General features: G+C 44.2%; 1 protein-coding gene across 2 annotated transcripts in view; it reads right to left on the reverse strand.

The window, feature by feature from the left end:
• PRKCQ (protein kinase C theta) overlaps positions 1-15870 on the reverse strand; it is a 165311-nt gene extending 149441 nt beyond the window's left edge. The window contains exon 1 of one of the 2 annotated variants that reach the window (XM_024253393.2): positions 15725-15870. The gene's annotated coding sequence lies outside the window, so the exon portion shown is untranslated. Of the gene's footprint in view, positions 1-15466; positions 15533-15724 lie in introns of those variants that run through there. The other variant, XM_054521886.1, reaches the window with a different exon arrangement.
• Between the last annotated feature and the right edge of the window lie 4691 nt (positions 15871-20561).

Genomic DNA, 20561 nt, shown 5'->3' on the forward strand with positions numbered 1-20561 from the left:
CCACTAAGTTTGGGAGCAGTTTGTTCCATAGCAATTGATATCTTCAAAGCAATGCTCTGGGTCAAATAAACAATGTCAAATAAAGAATAAACTCCCTGCTGACAATTTCAGGACAATAGCATGGGTCCACTGTCAATATATACCAACTTGTACTTTATCCTTAATTACTTGCTACCAAATCCCATTTCAAGCCTTTGTCACACTTAACTGATTAGGGCTTAAGCTTTTTAAAAAGGGGTTTTCAGAAAATGTAATCCTCTGATTCTATCTTGCAAAAGACTAAGAAAATGTGGCGTGTGGATTAAAATTCCCTGGAGTTTCGTTTGAATTTTCCTATGGGTAGTGTTTAGATGAACATTCAAGCAAATATACGTTTCACGTTTTGAAACTGCAGAATGTTTGATGCTTCTTTATAATGTGCCTTCTTAGCAGCATGGCTGGGTGTCTTGAGACAGCACAGTATTTGACTAGTGTGACCTCTCTTTATGTTTACATATTTAGACCCATAGATCTAGACTATTTTTTTCATGAGGAAATATCTATAGTATTTTCCTGGAGAAAATTGATTTTATTTTATTTCAATAGATACATATGCTCTCTGTTCTGTGTAATTTAAGGCTGTTCTCTCAAGAGAAGGGGTTTGCTTGCTGGTTTTCTTCTCTATGAAAATAATAAAATTCAAACATGATGTTATGTGTTAACATTTCCGTCTGCCAGCCCTAGCTATGGGAAATTGCTAATGGTTGAGTTTTACTTTATTAATTTCTAAAAGGAAGTGCTAATTTATACTTAGCAATGTTCGCCTTTTTTTTGGCGAAAGAAATTGCATTTATTTTATTTTAAAAAGAAAAGAAAAGCCCTTTCCTCTTGTTGCGATGCTTTTCTCTCCTAAAGCACTTTTAGTCGCAGATCTCAAGTCTACTATAAATATTAACAAATATCCTTGTCCAGGAACTAGGAAAGAATCCCGGGAGGAAAGTCCTTTTCATTGCAATGGCAAATATCTCAGCACCTCTGCTTCAGAACTCGGAATTATGCAAGTTACTTCCCACTGAATTACGTTCATCAAAAGTAATTGCAAAACCACAATTACTTTTGCAAACTAATATTTACAAAGTAGAGCAATTCACGTTCTTCCTATGCAAGAGTTATTTATGGCTCCTGTTCATATTACCCCTCTAAATATGTCCCCAGTAAAATGTATGCTAATTTATTTTTATTGAATGACTAATGCAGATGAATTAAAGAGTTCCCATTCTTAGAGGAGAGATTTCCTCTATTATTCACCATTATCTTATATTCCAGAAACATAGCCCACCGAGGAAATCCATTTGACCTTTTTAGAGAAACTTGGTTATCGTAACCTTCCTTGTGTTACCATCCCCACTAACACTGTAGAACGAATCATGTTTTGCTGTTGCTATGGTATTAAATTTTAATTCCTCCTGTCCATAGCAAAGCTAATTGTAGCTGAATGACTCCCATGTTTGTGGGACTGCACTTCAGTTTATTGGTGAAGGGTTATACATGCCACCAGTGGTTCCATTCTCTGACCTACGGTTCTGCAGTGGTTATGACGGGACACATCAACTATTCCAAGCCCTAGGAGCTTGAAATGTATCCACTTCTTTCCCACCCCAGCTATCCAGGTGAAATCCTGGCCTGGCTGGAATGGGTGGATGTGAAAAGGACCCCCCAAAACAGCTACAAAATATTCTAATCAGGGGGAATCCTAGACCTCCCACTAATCCACTCAGCCTTGTCTCCCAATTCCCACTTCTGGGATTTTTCAGTCCGACTTCACTGTTGGGTGGGTCTGGAAGGTGAGCATGACCCTGGCAGAGCAGCACTAGGTAGGGTGAATGACACAACGAGATTCGGTGGCCTCTCTCCAGTCCCTTCTCCTACAAGCGACAACCTCATGGGTTCCTAATATCCTTGTGTGCAGCGACCACCTGCAAGAAAACTGAAGAACAGAAAGACAGAGAGAACTCAGGAGGGGAGGAACACACTGATGACCAAGCGGATGACACCGGCCAGGAAGAACTCAGTGCACCCAAGGGTTTCTAGGGAGCTGGCCTGGAACACTTCTCAGTCAGATCCCCTAAAACTCACCTTTAGATATGGACCCAAATCGGAGTGCTTAGGGCTCTCAATATTAATGATTAGGGCCTAAAATATTATATGAATGTTTGGAAACCTTCATATTGGTAACTGGAGGGAAATAAAATATATTCCCTGGCTATAGGAGGCCTCATGAACCTCCTCAATCCAAGGTTCTGTCTGAGCTTTGTGCTGAGAGTTAAAGAGAGAAAGAGAGAGAGAAGACTTGGTACATGCTCTCAGGCTTACTCAAGAGACAATAATTGCATTAAAATGTCATTAGGGAGCTCCAGTAATGAGAAGGATAGAAGCCTCAAGCTCCCAGAGACACAGGAAGCAGAAAGAAAGTCCACACATCACAGGCGACTTGGAAAAGGTCTAACACAATAGGACACTTAAAAAAAATGCCAATTATATAGTAGGGGCAAATAGTGTTTCACGAACAGGACATAGGGATTCTGTATGAGAAGAGACCTCCATGAACAAAGACAAGGATACGCTTGGCCCTAAAGGGCCCACCATATCTTCCCACTTCTGAAAGGATAGCAGAACACATGGATGGAGATGCAATTTGGGGCCAGAATGCACAAGGTGCCCAGTCTTGCACAGTAAGACGCGTCACCCGAATTCTGCAGACAAAGATGAGTGTAGCTCTCTTCTCTACCCTTACCTGACCCTGTGCTTACATTCCCCAGGAGGGAAATGTCCCAGTGTTTTCCCTCTGTGACATCCCTGAGGTCACCAAGGCCTTGTGGGGTACAAGCTGGAAACCTCAGCACTGGCTTTAACATTGTTTTAGCCGGGGTTTAGCTGTTGTTAGAAACCCATACATGTGAGGGCCCATTTTATTTTATTGTTGCTGGGATTTATTTCTAATCTTCTTTAAAAGATTATGTTTTTCTTTGGTTTCATAATGTTGGTTTATTCTACTTTTAAGTGAGTCCCTTAAATAGTTTACTACTCTTTCCTTTTAAGATAAACATTCTTTTTTGTGAATGCTTTCACTTATTTTGTTCTGGGCATACCTCTATCATCCTAATTCTTGAATTTAGTCTTTCACCTTTCTTACTCATATCTATTTTAGTACATTTAAAAGTGAGTACAGGCCGGGCGTGGTGGCTCATGCCTGTAATCCCAGCACTTTGGTGGTGGCGCGGGGGGTGGGGGGATCATTTGAGGTCAGGCGTTGGAGACCAGCCTGGCCAACATGATGAAAACATGTCTCTGCCAAGGATACAAAAGTTAGCCAGGCATGGTGGTGTGAGCCCGTAGTCTCAGCTACTCAGATGAGGCAGGAGAATCGCTTGAACCCGGGAGGCGGAGGTTGCAGTGAGCTGTGATCACGCCACTGCATTCCAGCGTGGGTGAGAGTGAGACTCTGTCTCCAAAACAGGAAAAAAAAAAAAAAAAAAAAAACAAAACAAAAATCCCCCCAAAAATAACAAAAAAAAGTATGATTTTGTTTTGAATAATCCTTAAAATATTTTTTCATTTAATTTAAACAAAATTTTATCTCTTTTATCCTTTGCTATTTTTTCTTTATTAAAATCACTTATGAACTTTTGGTATGTCTACGTTTTATGTTTACCTGTTGCCTCATTCTTTTGCTTATAGAATATTTTTGAATATTTTAATATTATCTTTTATTTCCTGATCACTCTTAATCTTTTTTTTTGAGCTTAATCTTTTTTTTTTTTTTGAGACAGAGTCTTGCTCTGTCCCCCAGGCTGGAGTGCAGTGGTGCAATCTCGGCTCACTGCAAGCTCCACCTCCCGGGTTCACGCCATTCTCCTGCCTCAGCCTCCCGAATAGCTGGGACTACAGGCATGCACCACCACTCCCGGCTAACTGTTTTGTATTTTTAGTAGAGACGGGGTTTCACCGCGTTAACCAGGATGGTCTCGATCTCTGACCTCGTGATCCACCTGCCTCAGCCTCCCAAAGTGCTGAGATAACAGGCGTGAGCCACTGCGCCCGGCCAGCTTAATCTTTTTTTAAATTATTGACATTACAGTGGTCCACAAAGCAGGATGCCAAGGGGATGAATAAGGGGAAAAATCACACCATAGACAAGGGGAGATGGAGTCTTTTTTCTCACAGCAAGTCACCTCCTGGAATTCTAAACATTTCCCACCCCCTTCAGCTCTGATTTCTGGTAGAATTTATCTAGATAACTCCAGAAGTCTACAGGCAAAACCTTCCAAGACAATAGTAATTCTGTTGTGCAGACATTTAAGTCACTAGATTGGATTCTTTTCCTCTAACACTTAGCACACAGTACCTTGGGCATTACAGATTCTAAAATATATGACTAATTTATTTATCCCACTAATATTTACTGAGCACCTACTATGTGTCAGATACAATGCTGAATGCTAGAACTGCAACAAAAAGAGTAAGAGAGAGTGTGGATCCTGTCCTCAGGGAGTGTATAATGTGGAAGAAAGCCAAGTCCTGACGTGGAGGATCAGGAAGAGCCTTCCAGAGGACGAGAGACAACTTGGGAGCTGAAGATGACAGGAAGTAGCTCAGAGATTGAGCAGATGTCCATGAGACGAGCAGATGCCGGGACCTCCGAGGAGCTTAAAGAGGCTCAGACTGGGAGGAACCCGATGTGAGGGCTGGAGAGGAAAGCAGTAGAACCTTCGAATCCACATCAGGGAGGCTGGGCTTTATCCCTGGGGCACTGGGTAGCCTTTGGAGGACTTAGAGCAGGGAGTGGCATGCTGGGTTCCAGAAGGCAGCCCATGGTAACCACGGCTAGGGAGGAGGTTCCACACCAACCCAGAAGAGAAACGGTGGTGGCTGTAATTAGAGCAGAGGTGGCGGGAGTGTGACAGGCTGGAGGGAACACAGAGGAATCGGGGTGAGTGAATAAAATCGGTTTGGGGCAAGCTATGGAGATAGGGGAGACAGTCAAGAAAGACACACAGATTTCAGGTCGTGCAGCAGGTGATGTCTATGCCAGTTGGAGAAAACAGCAGGAGGAGAAAACATGTTGAAAGAGGAAGGGGAAGGTGGTGCATCCAGTTTGGGGCATGAGGCATTAGATGTGCCCAGGAACTTTCTGGGGAAGAACGGCAAGGATTTGGGGCAGTCATGGCTGGGTCACGGCCAGAGAGCAGATGGGTATGGAGGCTGATGAGGGATGAGGATGCTCACAGGGTGGAAAAATTGAGGAACATCAGTCATCCAGGTTGATAAAAGAAGAGGAGCTTGCAAAGGAGAAGAGAGGAAGGAAGGAAACATGGGCCAGGGGGTCATGGGAGACACAGAGGGACAATGTTCCAGGATGCATGTGTGCTCACAGCACATCTGGCTGCAGGAAGTCAGCTAAGAGGGGGGTAGAACTCCACGGGATCGGCCATGAGGAGAGTGTGGGTGATCATTTCTGAGGGGTGCAAGAGGCAAGGCCAGGCATCTGTAGTTCAAGACATGTGGGGTGAGGAAGCAGTGGCAGCAAGTGTAGACAACAATTTGAGGAGTTTGATTGTGAAGAGAAGCGAGACAAGGAAGTAGCTGGAGGAAGGTATAAACGGATATATATTCTTTTTTTCACAGAAGGAAGGGATTTAAGCTCACTTAATACAGGGAGAATGGGGCCAGAAATGAGGGAGAGAAGGAAAATGCAGGTGACAGGGAAGATAAGAGATTGAGATTCCCAAGAACAAGAAAGAAATGGATTCCAGGGCCCCAGGGGAGGCGAGCCTCAGACAGGAACTGAGGGGCTTTTTTTTTTTTTTTCTAAGACAGACTCTTGCTCTGTCGCCCAGGCTGGAGTGCAGTGGGGCAATCTCGGCTCACTGCAACCTCCGTCTCCTGGGTTCAAGCGATTCTCCTGCCTCAGCCTCCCAAGTAGCTGGGATTATAGGTATGTGTCAGCACACTTGGCTAATTTTTGTTTTTAGTAGAGACAGGGTTTCACCATGTTGGCCAGGATGGTCTAAAACTCCTGGCCTCAAGTGATTCACCCACCTCGGCCTCCCAAAGTGCTGGGATTACAGATGTGAGCCACTGTGCCTGGCTAGAACTGAGGGGTTTCTTTCATTGTGAAAGAAAAGAAGGATGAGAGGGTGGATTCAGATAAAGTGAGGCGTGCAGCCCTGTGATCCCCGGGTGGGGGCAGTTCTGATTCGGGAAACTTGTACTTTCTCAGGGAAGCAGGAGGCAAGACAGCTGCTGAGCGCGAGGGGACGGTGGAGGCAGGAGCAGCTGTGGAGAAGCTGCCGTGGGAAGCAAGATCATTGGCCAGGGAAACATCTGGGAGCTGGGGAAGACAGAGATCCTAGACGAAGTGGGAAGTCACAGAGCTACAGCATCCTGAATTTGCAGAGCGGCATGTTTTCCAGGAGAACTCATCAGCCTATGTGTAGATGCTGGAAAAAGCAGACAGTGGATTTAGCTGTGATCCCAGTGACCACAGAGGCTGCAAAGAAAGTGCATCATCTCACACAACATCACCAGGAGGTCCTTCCCCAGCAGCAAGGGAAACGCTTTAGTGGAGGGACGGTGGCCAAGTTTATATTTGTCAATGTCAAGCTGAAAGATCTCTGGTCTGTATAATGAACACTATTTCTTCCTAACCTGTCTTGCTCTTTATGAAACTGAAGGGTATATTTCAAAGTTTATAACCTGCCTAACAAACAAGGGACATGGTTGTTATTAGATACTCCGCTTAAGAAAATATCTTCCCCTGATAGGCAGGGTGGCTCATACCTGCAATCCCAGCACTTTGGGAGGCCAAGGCAGGCAGATCACTTGAGGCCAGGATTTCAAGTCTAGCCTGGCCAACATGGTGAAACCCTGTCTCTACTAAAAACACAAAAATTAACCAGGTGTGGTGGTGCATGCCTGTAGTCCTAGCTACTCTCGAGGCTGAGCAACAATAATTGCTTGAGCCTGTGAGGCGGAGGTTGCAGTGAGCCAAGATTGAGTCACAGCACTCCAATCTGGGCAAGAGAACAAGACCCTGTCTCAAAAACAAACAAACAAACAAACAAGAACCAGGTGTGGTCCTTCCCTAAACAGCCACCTAACTAACAAACTTTGAGAACACAGTCCCTGGAGGCATGGAAAGAATACCACATCAGAAGCCAAGAGATCAGGGGTCAGCGCTAGTAATTTAATGTGTGACCCTTGATCAAGTTTCTTAACCTGCACACCTCAGCTGGCTTCTCTGTAAGCTGTGAGATCCACCCAACATATGGGGCTTTCTGAATTACTGATTCCCAGGATCCAGGCACAGGGCATGATCAACGATTGCCTTCCCATCGCTCCCTCTTCCTTCCAGCCCCTAAGCTCATCTGATTCTATGATTTAAAGGAATGGTATAGAAAACTAAATGCCATAGGTATGTAATTTTCTTTTTTTAGTTTTAATTTTAAGTTCTGGGGTACATGTGCAGGACGTACAGGTTTGTTACATAGCTAAACACGTGCCATGGTGGTTTGCTGCACCTATCAACCCATCAACTAGGTATTAAGCCCCACATGCATTAGCTATTTTTCCTAATGCTCTCCCTCCCTCCAATCCCACCTCCCGACAGGCCCCAGTGTGTGTTGTTCCCCTCCCTGTGTCCACGTGTTCTCATTATTCAGCTCCCACTTATAAGTGAGAACATAAGGTGTCCAGTTTTCTGTTCCTGTGTTAGTTTGCTGAGGATGATGGCTTCCAGCTCTATCCATGTCCCTGCAAAGGACAGGTTCTCATTCCTTTTTATGGCTGCATAGTATTCTATGGTGTGTATGTACCACATTTTCTTAATCCAGACTACCATTGGTGGGCATTTGGGTTGATGCCATGTCTTTGCTATTGTGAATAGTGCTGTAATGAACATACGTGCGCATGTATCTTTATAATAGAATGGTTTATATTCCTTTGGATATACGCCCAGTAATGGGAGTGCTGAGTCAAATGGTATTTCTGGTTCTAGATCTTTGAGGAATTGCCACACCATCTTCCACAATGGTTGGACTAATTTACATTCCCACCACCAACAGTGTAAAAGCGTTCCTATTTCTCTGCAACTTTGCCAGCACCTGTTGTTTCTTGATTTTTTAATAATCACCATTCTGACTTGTAGGAGATGGTAACTGATTGTGGTTTTGATTTGCATTTCTCTAATGATCAGTGATGTTAAGGGTTTTTTTTCCATGTTTGTTGGCCACATGAATGTCTTCTTTTAGGTATGAAACAGATTTAATGTGTCCCAAACCAAATGATACAAAGTTTCATGAAATAATTACCCTTCCTACATGAAATGCATCCTAATATTTTCTGTTTTATTCTATTTCATGCTTGTTATCACCCCCAAAATTAATGTCATTGCCAGCTAGTAGACTGTATCTTGGAGTTTGAAAAGCTGTGTAGAAGGCCTGCTTTTGTATAGCTAAAACATATCAGTGAAAACAGAATGGAAAATGTTGAAGCTTATGCCCTAAAAATGCTGAACACAGCTGAGATGAACTTCTCTCAAAACGACAAGAACAACATTTCTGCTTACTTTCAGGACAGACTCGGCTCACCTCTGAACCCCTGTCCTTTTGGCTAATTCCCATACATCTTCCATCCCCACCCGCGATACCTTGTCCTCTGAAAGCCTTTGCTGAACCTCCGAATCAGGACTTGGTTCCCTTCTACATGTTCTCAAAGCACCCAAGAAATCATCTACATATAGTGCTTAGCACAGCAAATGGCCGATAGTGACCAGTCAATACATGTTAGAATATATTGCCATAGTTTGTTTACTTTTTGATTTTTCCAATAGGCTGTACGCTTATTAGGAATTATTGCCCACAGGGAAAAAATTTCAGGATGACAAGGATACTGCTTCTGCAGATATTTAAACCACCAGACTGAAATTTTTTTCTTTTAACACTTAGCACCCAGTCCTTTAGGTGTTGTTACAAGGTTAAAAAAAGAAAAACCCAAAAGATGTGTTCTTGGTATCAGCTAACACTCCAGTTAAAGGTGAAAAGAGCTAGGCCAGGTGTGGTGGCTCATGTCTTTAATCTCAGCACTCTGGGAGGCCAAGGCAGGCAGATCACTTGAGCCCAGGAGTTAAAGACTAGCCTGGGCAACGTGACAAAACACCATCTCTACAAAGTGCACAAACTAGCCGGGCATGGTAGCATGCAACTGCAGTCCCAGCTACTCAGGAGGCTGAGGCCGGAGGATCCCTTGAACCTCAGAGGTGGAGGCTGCCGTGAGCTGAGATCGTGCCACTGCACTCCAGCCTGGGCGACAGAGCAAGACCCCGTAAAAAAAAAATGCAAAGAGCCAAAGAGCAGACCCCTGGCTGTCTTGTCCTCTTTCCCTCCTAGTTGTTCATGAATTAAGTGCCCAGTGAGGAGACAGCTGCCAAGGTATAGCTGAGTTTCCAGTACAAGCCGAGTGCTGTGAGTTCACGGGCAGGTAAAACTCTCTGAAATGCTAGAGAGAACCTGAATGGCACTTGTATACATTGGTAGAGAAAGCATTTAAAGGGTTGCTCCTGTTCTTAGAAAAGGATCAAACTCCTTTGTACGACTTAAAGGCAGGACAACTCTACAGGACAGTCTGCCCAGGACAATCTGGGTTTGTACCTGTTACCCAAGCTTAGTGATTAATAACGTGCTCTTTCACTCTATAAACAGTCCCCATCTGGAGGATAACGTATATGGTTCACCTGCTTACAGGCCCTATGTGATCTGGCACAGCTGACCCCTCCAGCTCCACCCAGCAATAGCCCACACACTTGCACATGCTCCTTTCTCTCAGCATCACTGCTATCAGAGATCACAATTTTCTTCATTTTACAAACGGAGAGAAAGACACTCCAAGAAGTTCACTGGTTAAGGTCATGTGGCAAATTAGGATGGGGAGCAGAGGTTTAAACGGAAGCTGCGATGCTTACCCTGCTCATTTCCACTCACCTGCAAGGCTTAGACTCGACTGCACTGGGATTCCAGACTCACATGCTGCAGGGCCATTCTACAAACACTGTTCCTACCTCCCAGAACCCCCCGTCTGGCTCACTGCCACTTCCCCTTCAGGTCTCAGCTGAGCCGTCACTGATAGTTCTGCAACACCCCAAATCTAGCTGTGCACATAACACCAAGTGTGTCCCCTATGGAAACACTTACACAATCATTCTGCACATATTTATTCAGAACTTGGTATGTGCCAGGCCCTGTTAGAGTGGCTGGGGACACATGTAGGGACAAAATGCCAGCCCTCATGGAGTTTCATGCTAGAGGAAAAAAGAGACAGAAAGGAAACCAGCAAATGTAAAACAGAGTTGCATGACATTATAAACTGATACATAATAGTACAAATATCTCATGAATTCATCACAATTCATTATAATTTCCTATTTGCCTGACCACATCTCCCTGCGGGTTTTGCAACACGGTGTATGATCTGAGGCTTGCAACACAGGCCTGGTGAATTCAATAGCAGTTTCCCTTTCCATTCTCTCCATTGTCTTGAGAACTTGTCCTGCTCTGAGAACATACAAAAGATAATTATATCTGTAACTAACCTTCTAAAAAGCACCTGTCCTGCACATTCAGGGTTATTAAAACTGATGCCATGTTCACTTTATTCTCAACAACTACTCATTTCTGAATCATAAGGTTCCCCATGGAGGTGGAGATAACACTACCTACAGGGACATTCTGTTTATGTTTTAGGGACAGTCCTTTCCATGGCTTCCCTAGTCCCTCAGGTGCTGTGTGAGTTGTATTTCCTCCATTAATTCTACACTAGAAAAAGGTGTATATGCTCAAGCTGGGATAGGAAATAAACAATGAACTCAGGAGTAGCATCAGCCCAGAGATCCCTGCCATTGGGCATTCAATGATTGCGTAAAAAGTTAACTATCAGCACCTTACACCTATTAGAAAGGCTACTATAAAGAAGATTTTTTAAAAAGCCCAGGTGCAGTGGCTCACGCCTGTAATCCCAGCACTTTGGGAGGCCAAGGTGGGTGGATCATGAGGTCAAGAGACTGAGACCATCTTGGCCAACATGGTGAAACCCCATCTCTACTAAAAATACAAAAGTTAGCTGGGTGTGGTGGCGTGTGCCTATAGTCGCAGCTACTCAGGAGGCTGAGGCAGGAGAATTGCTTGAACCTGGGAGGTGGAGGTTGCAGTGAGCTGAGATCGTGCCACTGAACTCCAGCCTGGCGACAGAGCGAGACTCCATCTCAAAAAACACAAAACAAAAGACAGCGTTGCTGAGAATGTGGAATAATTGGGACCCTTTCTACCATTGGTGGGAATGTAAAACGGTCCAGCCACTGTGGAAAACAATATGGCAGTTCCTCAAAAAATTAAACATAGAATTACCCTATGACCCCACAATTCTACTGCTGGGTACATATCCCAAAGAATGGAAAGCAGGACCTCAAACAGATATTTGCACGTTCCTCTTCATGGCAGCATTATTCACAATAGTCAAAAGATAGAAGCAACCATCGACAGATGCAAATTTAAGCAAAACGTGGTATATCCATAAATGGAATATTATTCAGACTTAAAAAGGAAGGAAGTCCTGTCCAATGCTGTCACATGGATACAACTTGAGAACACTATGCTAAGTGAAATAAGACAGTTACAAAAGGATGGATACGGTATTCTGCTTATGTGAGGTCCCTAGAGCAGTCAAAATCTTAGAGACAGGAAGTAAAAGGGTGGCTGCCAGGGGCTGAGGGGAAAGATGGATGAGGAATTGATGTTCCATGAAGACAGAGTTTCAGTTTTAGGAGATGAGAAGAATTCTGTGGATGGATGATGGCAATGGTCGCACAACAATGTGAATATACTTAATGTCACCGAACTGTACACTAGAAAATAGTTAAGACGTTAAATTTTAAGTTATGTGTATTTTACCACAATAAAAAAGTTAATTGGTAGGTCACCTGGGACTGTGGTTTAAAGCAAACGCTTGATGGTTAGACTAATCTGGGTGGTCCAACTAACCTGACTCTACCACTTACCGGTTATAAGACCTGGACAAGCGGCTCTACCCCTTGAGCCTCAGTTTCCTCATCTGAAAAATTAGAATAATAATAATATCTAATTTATAAAGGCTTTTGGAGGTTAAACGAAGCAGTAATGCCTCTTACATATAAATAAAATTCTGAGTATGATATACAGCACATAAATTCTAAATAATAATGACTCAAAACCATACTTCCTTGGTTTTGTTAATGCTGATTATTATAATTAATATTATTAGCTTAATTCAAAAGCTAACATCAACCTACAGCAACCTGCGGAAAGATTGTCCTGCCAAATATTTGCTAATTTAATCCAGGAGCAAAAATCTATGATTCTGGGCTTGAGTGAGCTTTCCTAATTTCTAAAACTCTGGTGCTCATTTTGTCCCCAAGAATGTGTTTAGATGACAGAGCAATCAGAATTTGACATGTATAAATGCTTGGCATGTTAAAATAATGAAAGATATTTTCACCATTGTAAGGAAACAGCTTTTAATCCATCTCTCTGGTTCAACATCACATTTTTCTATAGTTTCTCATGATTTCTTCCTTAACAATTGGAATAGGTATGAAAAAGCTGAGCTGAACACATAGCTGCTTAGAAATGAGCTGCTTAAAGTGTTAAAACAACAGAAACAGCAAGCGTGAGTTTAATGCTATGTATGCCGTCACAATACTAATTTCCCTATTTTAAATTACAGATTACACACACACATATACACACATATACACACACATATATACACACACACGGAATCACATCTATATTGCTGGGATTTTTCATTCTATAACAATATATCATTTTAAATGATTTGAGGCAAATTATTAAAAAAAATTAAAGACTGAACTCCATAAAAAGGAAATCACCTGAAATCAAATATAACCTTGTTAAGAAACCATGACATTAGCAACATTTTTAGGGGCAAAAACATAATCAGCAACTCTAAGACATCAAATGCATTAAAAACAGGAAGTACTAACTCTAATTCCTAATTTCCAGAAAGGCAAATATACCATAATTAAATAACACGTTATAAGGATATTTGTCTGTTTAGGTCTGCTTCTGAATCCCCGAAGTTACATACTTGTACCACAAGCCCATACTCTTGAAAGAAAATTCTGGACCCAGTCCACATGGAATTTTGGTTAAAACATCTAATTCATTGCAGAGAAGAATTCAGTCTTTTCCACAGAAGAGACAGCACGTGTTAGAATGAGAATACTTTATAGAAATGACCAATGACAAGCCGGCTATGTAAGGGGGCCTCCGATGCCTGGCGTTAACAAGAGACAGAGGGTATTATTGTTGAAAGGGATCTTTGAGATTATAGAAAGAGCTGAGGTGTGAATAATCGAACACCCTCCCCTTGATGCCTGAAGGAGAAGTGAGACAGCAAAAGAAATCAAAGTTCCAGGAGCTGCAACGTGTATGGTAAGCGCAGACGCAGTGAGGACATTTCTGCAGGAGAACAGAGGTAGAAGTTTGCTCAAGTAACAGTTGCCATCCCGAAGCACCACAGCACAAGACAGTAGCGGAAATGAACACGACAACGCGGATGGTGGGTGACAAGAGTCTTGCCTAGATATTGACATTTTTAAAGTGTAGAAGAAAATCGCAGGTCACTGAAACAAAGGCTGATGGTGCCCAGCAGGTTACTCTTGAAATCAGAAACAGAAGTTCATGAGAGACAAGAAGACAGAAACAACAACAGAAAAACTTAGAGTGGATCGCTAACTTGCAGGAGCTGTGCAGCTTTGGCTTTGCAGGTTTTAGAAGCTCTCCCTACGCCACCTCTTTAAATATATGTATGTTCAATCAGCAGGAGGAAGGGACTAACAAGAGCCTTCTGCGGTAGGCACCTGCATCAAACAATGGCACTGATCTCAGAGGGATTTTAAACAGCTGTGCATAAACTTCAAAAGTAATTTGCAACCATATTAGTAAATGTCACCCTTCTTCCCGCTAGACACAGCACTTTTAAAAGAGATTAAGCATCCGCAGTAAGCCTGCCATTTTACAAGGGTTACCAAAGATAAGTCAGGGAAAAAATGAAGATGATGATTCACAAGGTCGGGGTGCGGGGTGGGGTGGGGGACCCAGGACCTTAGGAATAGGGCTTGTCTATCACACAGCCTCGGGCAGGAAGGGCCCAGTGGGGACCATGGCTTCTAGGGAGCAAACCAAGGGAAAAGAACAACGGAGTGGACCCTCCAGGCTTCTTGCCTCTCTCACGGAGCCTCCCGAATCCCAGTGGTTTAGAATTTTCTTTGGCAAAAGAAAAGGACAAAGAGGCCGGAGTTGACAGAAAGCATGGGCGGACTTCTCAGATCTTGTAGGTGGTTCTTAAAAGAATTCAGCCGGCTTGAGGTGTGCTCTCAAAGGGCAACTGGAACATCAAGGACTTGGACACCAGGCACAGATGGTTCATTTCCCCATGGACAGGAAGAGGGCACGGAGTGCTCCCTCTTCCCTCCACCTTCTCCAGCCTAGTCCCCCTCAGCCTGTGCCACTCCTGAATCATCTTTTATTAGCACCACGTCCAGCCCGCACAGGGGCAGGACAGCCCAGGGGACAAGGCAGTTCTGTGGCGCTCTCCTTGCAGAAATGACCGGAGTCTCCCAATCCAGCCAGCCCGTGGACCTCTCTTCACGCCCACTGGGGAGCGCCCACGCCTGTAGCATTCAACAGTCACTCTCCCATTGATAACGGTGGCTCTCGAAAATCCAATACCACAAAGATACTTTATTGCACAAACGTTGCTTGGTTAACCTGGCCCTCAAAGCTGGGGAATAACCTCACTTGAGGCTACAGGAGTGAGCACCCAGACTTTTTTTTTTTTTTTTTTTTGATATCTTTCAAAGACCTGCCTCCCCCTCCCCCAGGCCCTTGACAAGAAACTTGGCTTGTTTAGAAGCCTGAGCAATGGCACCCCCGTCCGTGCTCCAATACATTCCCAGAAAACGGGGTATGCTCCCCTGTGGACAGGATACCATCTCCAGAAAACACCTTTCCTCACGCGTTTTTTTAAACCAAGAATACAAAAACTTTCCACCTTCTTCCCTCCCCGCAGGCCCCCTTTCGTTCAGGTGAGAAGGAAAAGGGAGAAGATAGGAGGAAGCGCCCCCCAGGCCGGCGGCCCCCACCCGGCTAAGGTCGCCAGCATCCCGCATCCCGTGCGACCCGCGTCCCAGAAACCCAGCGGGGAAATTCTTCCCGGTGCGCTCTTGCGCCCGCTTGGTTCAATTTCCTACTCCGCTTGCTCACCCGGCAGCCCTCACCCCTTCCCGGAGGCTCTCCGAGGCGCCCGGGTAGCCCTTCCCGCCACGGGTCTCGGCCCCTCCAGCCCGCTCCCTCCCGGCGGCGGCGCGGGGCCCTACCTGGAGCGAGCACGGCGCCGCTGCTGCCCGGTGGCGCGGGGACTGCGCGGGGGCTGGCGGGGCTGGCGGGGCTGGCGGGGCTGGCGGGGCCGGCGCACTGCGGGTGCGACCCGAAGGCGGTGCCGGCCAGGGGGCGCTCGCCAGCCTCCCAGCCAGCCCGGCCTCCCGGGACCCGGCACCTCTAGCCAGGGACGCGCGCTCGGTCCCCCGCCGTGCGCCCCCGGTCCCGCGCCCAGGCTCCCGCCCCGGCCTCCTTACCAGCCACTTGTCTCCCAGCTGCGAACTGGAGCGGGAGGCGGCGGCCGGAGGGCCCAGGACAGCCCCGGGAGGGCGGCGAGGCGGAGCAGGAGCGCCCCGGCTCCGGCCACATTCTCAGAGTCAGGAAAAGGGGCGAGAGGCCACATCTCTCCCTCTCGCCAAACTGAAAACGAAACGGCGCTCCAGCAGATTGGGTGGAAAGAGCTGTGTCTTGTTTTCTCTGTTTTTCACGCTAGAAAGGGCTTGTAAACATTGTTTCTTTTAAAATGACCTACCCCGGGAGGTTTGGGCACACTTCTGTCCTGGGGTCATCGTTCCTAGGTGGCTTCGGACTTGGGACTTTGATTTCCTGTATCTGCACATTGTCGTTTTATACACAATTGCCAAGGTGGAACTGATTTCAGCTTTACTGAGCTTGAAGCTGCAAAGGCGATGTTGCCGCCGTGCGTGTCATTTTAGGACTTTTTATGCCTTGTGGGTGATACTAATGATGGTCACAATGAGGATAAATGGGGTGGTTTCTTTTTCTATACTCCATGTAACTAATTTCTCATTCAGGTTAGAAAATCGTATGTCTGGTTACTAATACTCTTACTGAATGGTTTCCTTGCAATGATGACACCAAATAATTAAAATGTACTTGATTAAGACTTTTGTTGCTGTAGTGTACTAAGATCAGATTAATCTGAGTAGTAAAATAGTAATTTTTTGTCCTTTTTTCTTTTCTTGTTTTGAGAGAGACATTAAAAACGATTAAAACAAAACAGGCCAGGTGCGGTGGCTCATGCCTGTAATGCCAGCACTTTGGGAGGCTGAGGTGGGTGGATCGCTTGAGGCCGGGAGTTTGAGACCAGCCTGGCCGACATGGCAAAATCCTGTCTCTCCTAAAAATACAAAAATTAGTTGGATGTTGTGGCACGTGCCTGTAATCCCAGCTACTCAGAAGGCTGAGGCACGAGAATCGTTTGAACCTGGGAGGAGGAGGTTGCAGTGAGCCGAGATTGCACCACTGCACTACTGCAATCTGGGTGACAGCAAAACTCTGCCTCAAAAAAAAAAAAAAAAAAAAGGTTTAACAAAAGCCAAAAGTTGAATTAGCAGCCTTCTGATCATGGGAATGTAGAATGTCAACTAAAAAGGACCTCAGAGGTTGGGAAGACAGATGAAAAACTGAGGCCCTGAAGTGTTTCACGACTTGATTAAATCACTCAGGTCTGCACTGGGAAGCGAGTTATGATGATGCCCCTAATCTATATGAACCCAATAAAGCCAACACACACACACCTTTTAAGGATAAAACTATATTCCATTAAAATTAGCCCCACATTTGTCAATATCTAACAGCATTGGACTGACCCTCAGGCCAGAGGCTGTAGCTCTTGGAAGATCCTAGCCAGGAGGTTCGAGAGTGGCCAGTACCTCGGAGGTGCTGGCTCACTGTGACATCATCAGAACCTGGCATACAGTAGGCACTCACTGGGTATTTGCTATGGAAATTTGGCAGGAAAGAGCGTCTATGTCTGGAAACAAGGAGGCAAAGCTTAAGCAGTGATCCCCACGCAGATTCTTTCTGCAAACTACAAAACAGAAGCTTCCCTAGTTCAGAGTGCCATCCACCTGGCTCTTTCTCTAATTGTTTTTCAGTGGATCCTGTTACACTGAAACAAGAAATGGCAAACGGATAACAGTTACTGTGCCTAAAAGATGGTAAGTTCCTCACGCTCCATATCTGGGTTTCTCATTGACAATTAGGCACTGAAAGGAAGCTCATATGTCCTGTTAATTTAATCAGTAGTTAGTGGCTTTAGAAAAAGTTTCATATATACACCAAGTATGATAAGGACTTTTTTTTTTTTCTTTTTGAGACAGTCTTGCTGTGTTGCCCAGGCTGGAGTGCAGCGGCATGATCATAGCTCACTACAGTCTTGATCCCCCAGGACTCAAGTAATTCTCTCACCTCAGCCTCCCAAATAGCTGGGACTACAGGCACACACCACCATGCCCAAGCTAATATTTAAAAAGATTTTTTTTGTAGAGACGGGGTCTCACTATGTTGCCCGGGCTGGTTTTAAACTCCTGGGCTCAAGTGATGCTCCTACCTCAGCTTCCCAAAATGCTGGGATTATAGGGGTGAACCACCGTGCCCAGCCTGTGATGACTTTAGATGCACTACTCATATAATATAATCTTATGTGATGTGTATCATCATCATCATCATCATCATCATCATCATCTCTCTTTAACAGAAGAGAGTAACGAGGCTTAGATAGGTTATGCACCTCGCTCAAGATCCCACAATTAATAAAGTACCAGAACCAAGATTCAAACCCAGGTCAGGCTGGAGCCACCATCTCAAGAGCTGCTGAATAATTAATTCTCCTTATTTTTTTTTTTTTATTTTTTGAGGTGGAGTCTTGTTCTGTCACCCAGGCTGGAGTGCAGTGGCACAATCTCGGCTCACTGCAACCTCCGCCTCCGCCTTCTGGGTTCAAGTGATTCTTCCTGCCTCAGCCTCCTGAGTAGCTGGGATTACAGGCATATGCCACCATGCTAAGTCAATTTTTGTATTTTTAGTAGAGACAGGGTTTCGTCATGTTGGCCAGGCTGGTCTCGAACTCCTGACCTCAGGTGATCCGCCCACCTCAGCCTCCAAAAGTGCTGGGATTACAGGCATAAGACACTGCGCCCGGCCAATTCTCCATTCTTACATCGTACACTCAGTTTTCTCTTTCTTTCTCTTTTGGACAACTGATCTTTGAGGACTCTTGGCTACTCAATTGTCCTATAATCGTATAGTCCTACGGTTTCCTACTAGGAAACCCGTTAACCTGAAGATCAGATCTTTTAAAACAACATCCATCATATATCTACAAAATTGGGATTTTTTTATCGTAAAATTTCATCTAAAACAAAAAATTCACATCTGTTCTGGGTATCCATTAGGTGTAGTGGACACCTCTAGATATTCTTGATGCCAGCATCCTGTAGACCCGCCATCTCCTTTCCCAGGCCGTGGGGTGTTTCTGTTTTCTATCAGACACTGTCTCTTAGTTTTATAAATGTGGCTGCTCTCAGAAGTTCTCCACACCTTTGTTTCCTGGAAGAGGAAATGGCATTTCCTGGAGGGGATGACACGTGGGCGGTGAGGTTCCACTCATTACGTTAAACACACCCCAACTTTCAGCTGTGTACTTCTTTTCCTCTTTCAGGTTCTGCCCTGACGTTTCCTGGAATAATGCTGAGGACTGCCTGTCGGGTAGCTGCCTTATTCAGTTCACTTCATCTCGGAAACACCTGACCCCTGCCTTGGATCCAGCGGCCCTCCTGAGAGCTGAGGAAGGAGGAAATCCTATGTGTCTGCTCCCAGAGCTGCCACAACCCATCTTCCCACAACTCGGAACTTGGAAAAAGGAACCCAGGACACGACTTTGCTTTTCTTTTGGACCTAGTTGGTGATTATACCCGGTCTCCCATGGAGACCATGTCTTGCATCCTTCCTTCTGTATGGGATTTAGGATAGAAATTAAAAAGAAAACATCTTATTTTGAGTCTTGATTTGGAGAAAGGTAGTATTTAGGGAGAAGTAGGCTATGATACGCATAGAAAATTTGAGGACAGTGTTACTTAACAAGGACATTTCTGTCTCTGCAGAAGTCACAGCTTGGAGGAAACCAGTTTGCACTATTTGATGAGGAATTTGGCCACCAAACCACTGATACTTTCCCAAAGGGTTGGCAGAAATTGTTTTTTGAGTGGCTCACCAGAGTCCCTAGAAGAATCAGCATGGAATTAGAGGACAGTGGCCTACCCTAACTAAAGACATGAGTGATGTGTAAAGTCCAATGTCAATTTATTCAGAAAATATCAAAATTATTCTGGGAGCTATGGGTCAAAGTTGATAGGCACAAACAAACAAAAACAAAAAGTATTTTAAATTCACAGCTTGGATAAGTAAAAGGGAGATGTTGTCGTTTCTCTTCTTCAATCCAACTTTAGATTTTCAAGCCAGAAAAAGGATAATTAGAAGTTAGAAATTGTTATTGCCAGAAAAGAGCTCTAAATCCTGAAAAAAAAAAAACAAAAAACAAACAAAAAAAAAACTGACCCTCCTCTTGGGGAGTGATAAACCTCAATTACTGTTGATAGTAAAACTGACATCAACTCTTCGAAACCAGTGAAAGGTGAATGGAAACCTTACCCTAGGTTAAGGTTTGAATAATGTTTATAATATATATTTGAAAGTTCCATTATTTAAAATATTTATTAGACATGCTTTGTAATGTTAAGTTACTTCAAAAAATCTTACACAAGGGAAGGGTAGTCTGTATTATTCCTTCATTTAAGAAAAAGATAATGTGTGAATATTAGTTAATATTTATCGTACATTTACTACCTGTGTCGAAGCATAGTGTTACACACTTTATTTCAATTATTTCATTTGATTCTAACAATGAATCCCCTGAGATGGATAATATCCTCTTCATTTTACAGATGAGACAATTGAGACTTAAAGGTTAAACAAACGATTTCCTAAGCTCATTCAGCCAGTAAACGGTAGGGGACTGCTTGACTCCAGTCCAATTGATCCTCAAATCCATGATTTCTGCCACCATATTGACAGAAACAAGACAAGAGCTGAAAATATAGCCTGACTCTTGAAACAGTCAAAGAATTGTGTATGTTTATGAAAGTTCTGATTAATAAGATATTCTGAGGACAAAAGACAAGGCATGGGTAGAGGGGCAATGTTAGATTAGAGTGCCCACTAAATAATAAAACCATAGAAAATGAAATTTAATCCTTACTGTGTAGAATATTTAGAGTAGATTGTTTTTTC

Source organism: Pongo abelii, chromosome 8 (assembly GCF_028885655.2).
Source record: "Pongo abelii isolate AG06213 chromosome 8, NHGRI_mPonAbe1-v2.0_pri, whole genome shotgun sequence".
Taxonomy (NCBI): domain Eukaryota; kingdom Metazoa; phylum Chordata; class Mammalia; order Primates; family Hominidae; genus Pongo; species Pongo abelii.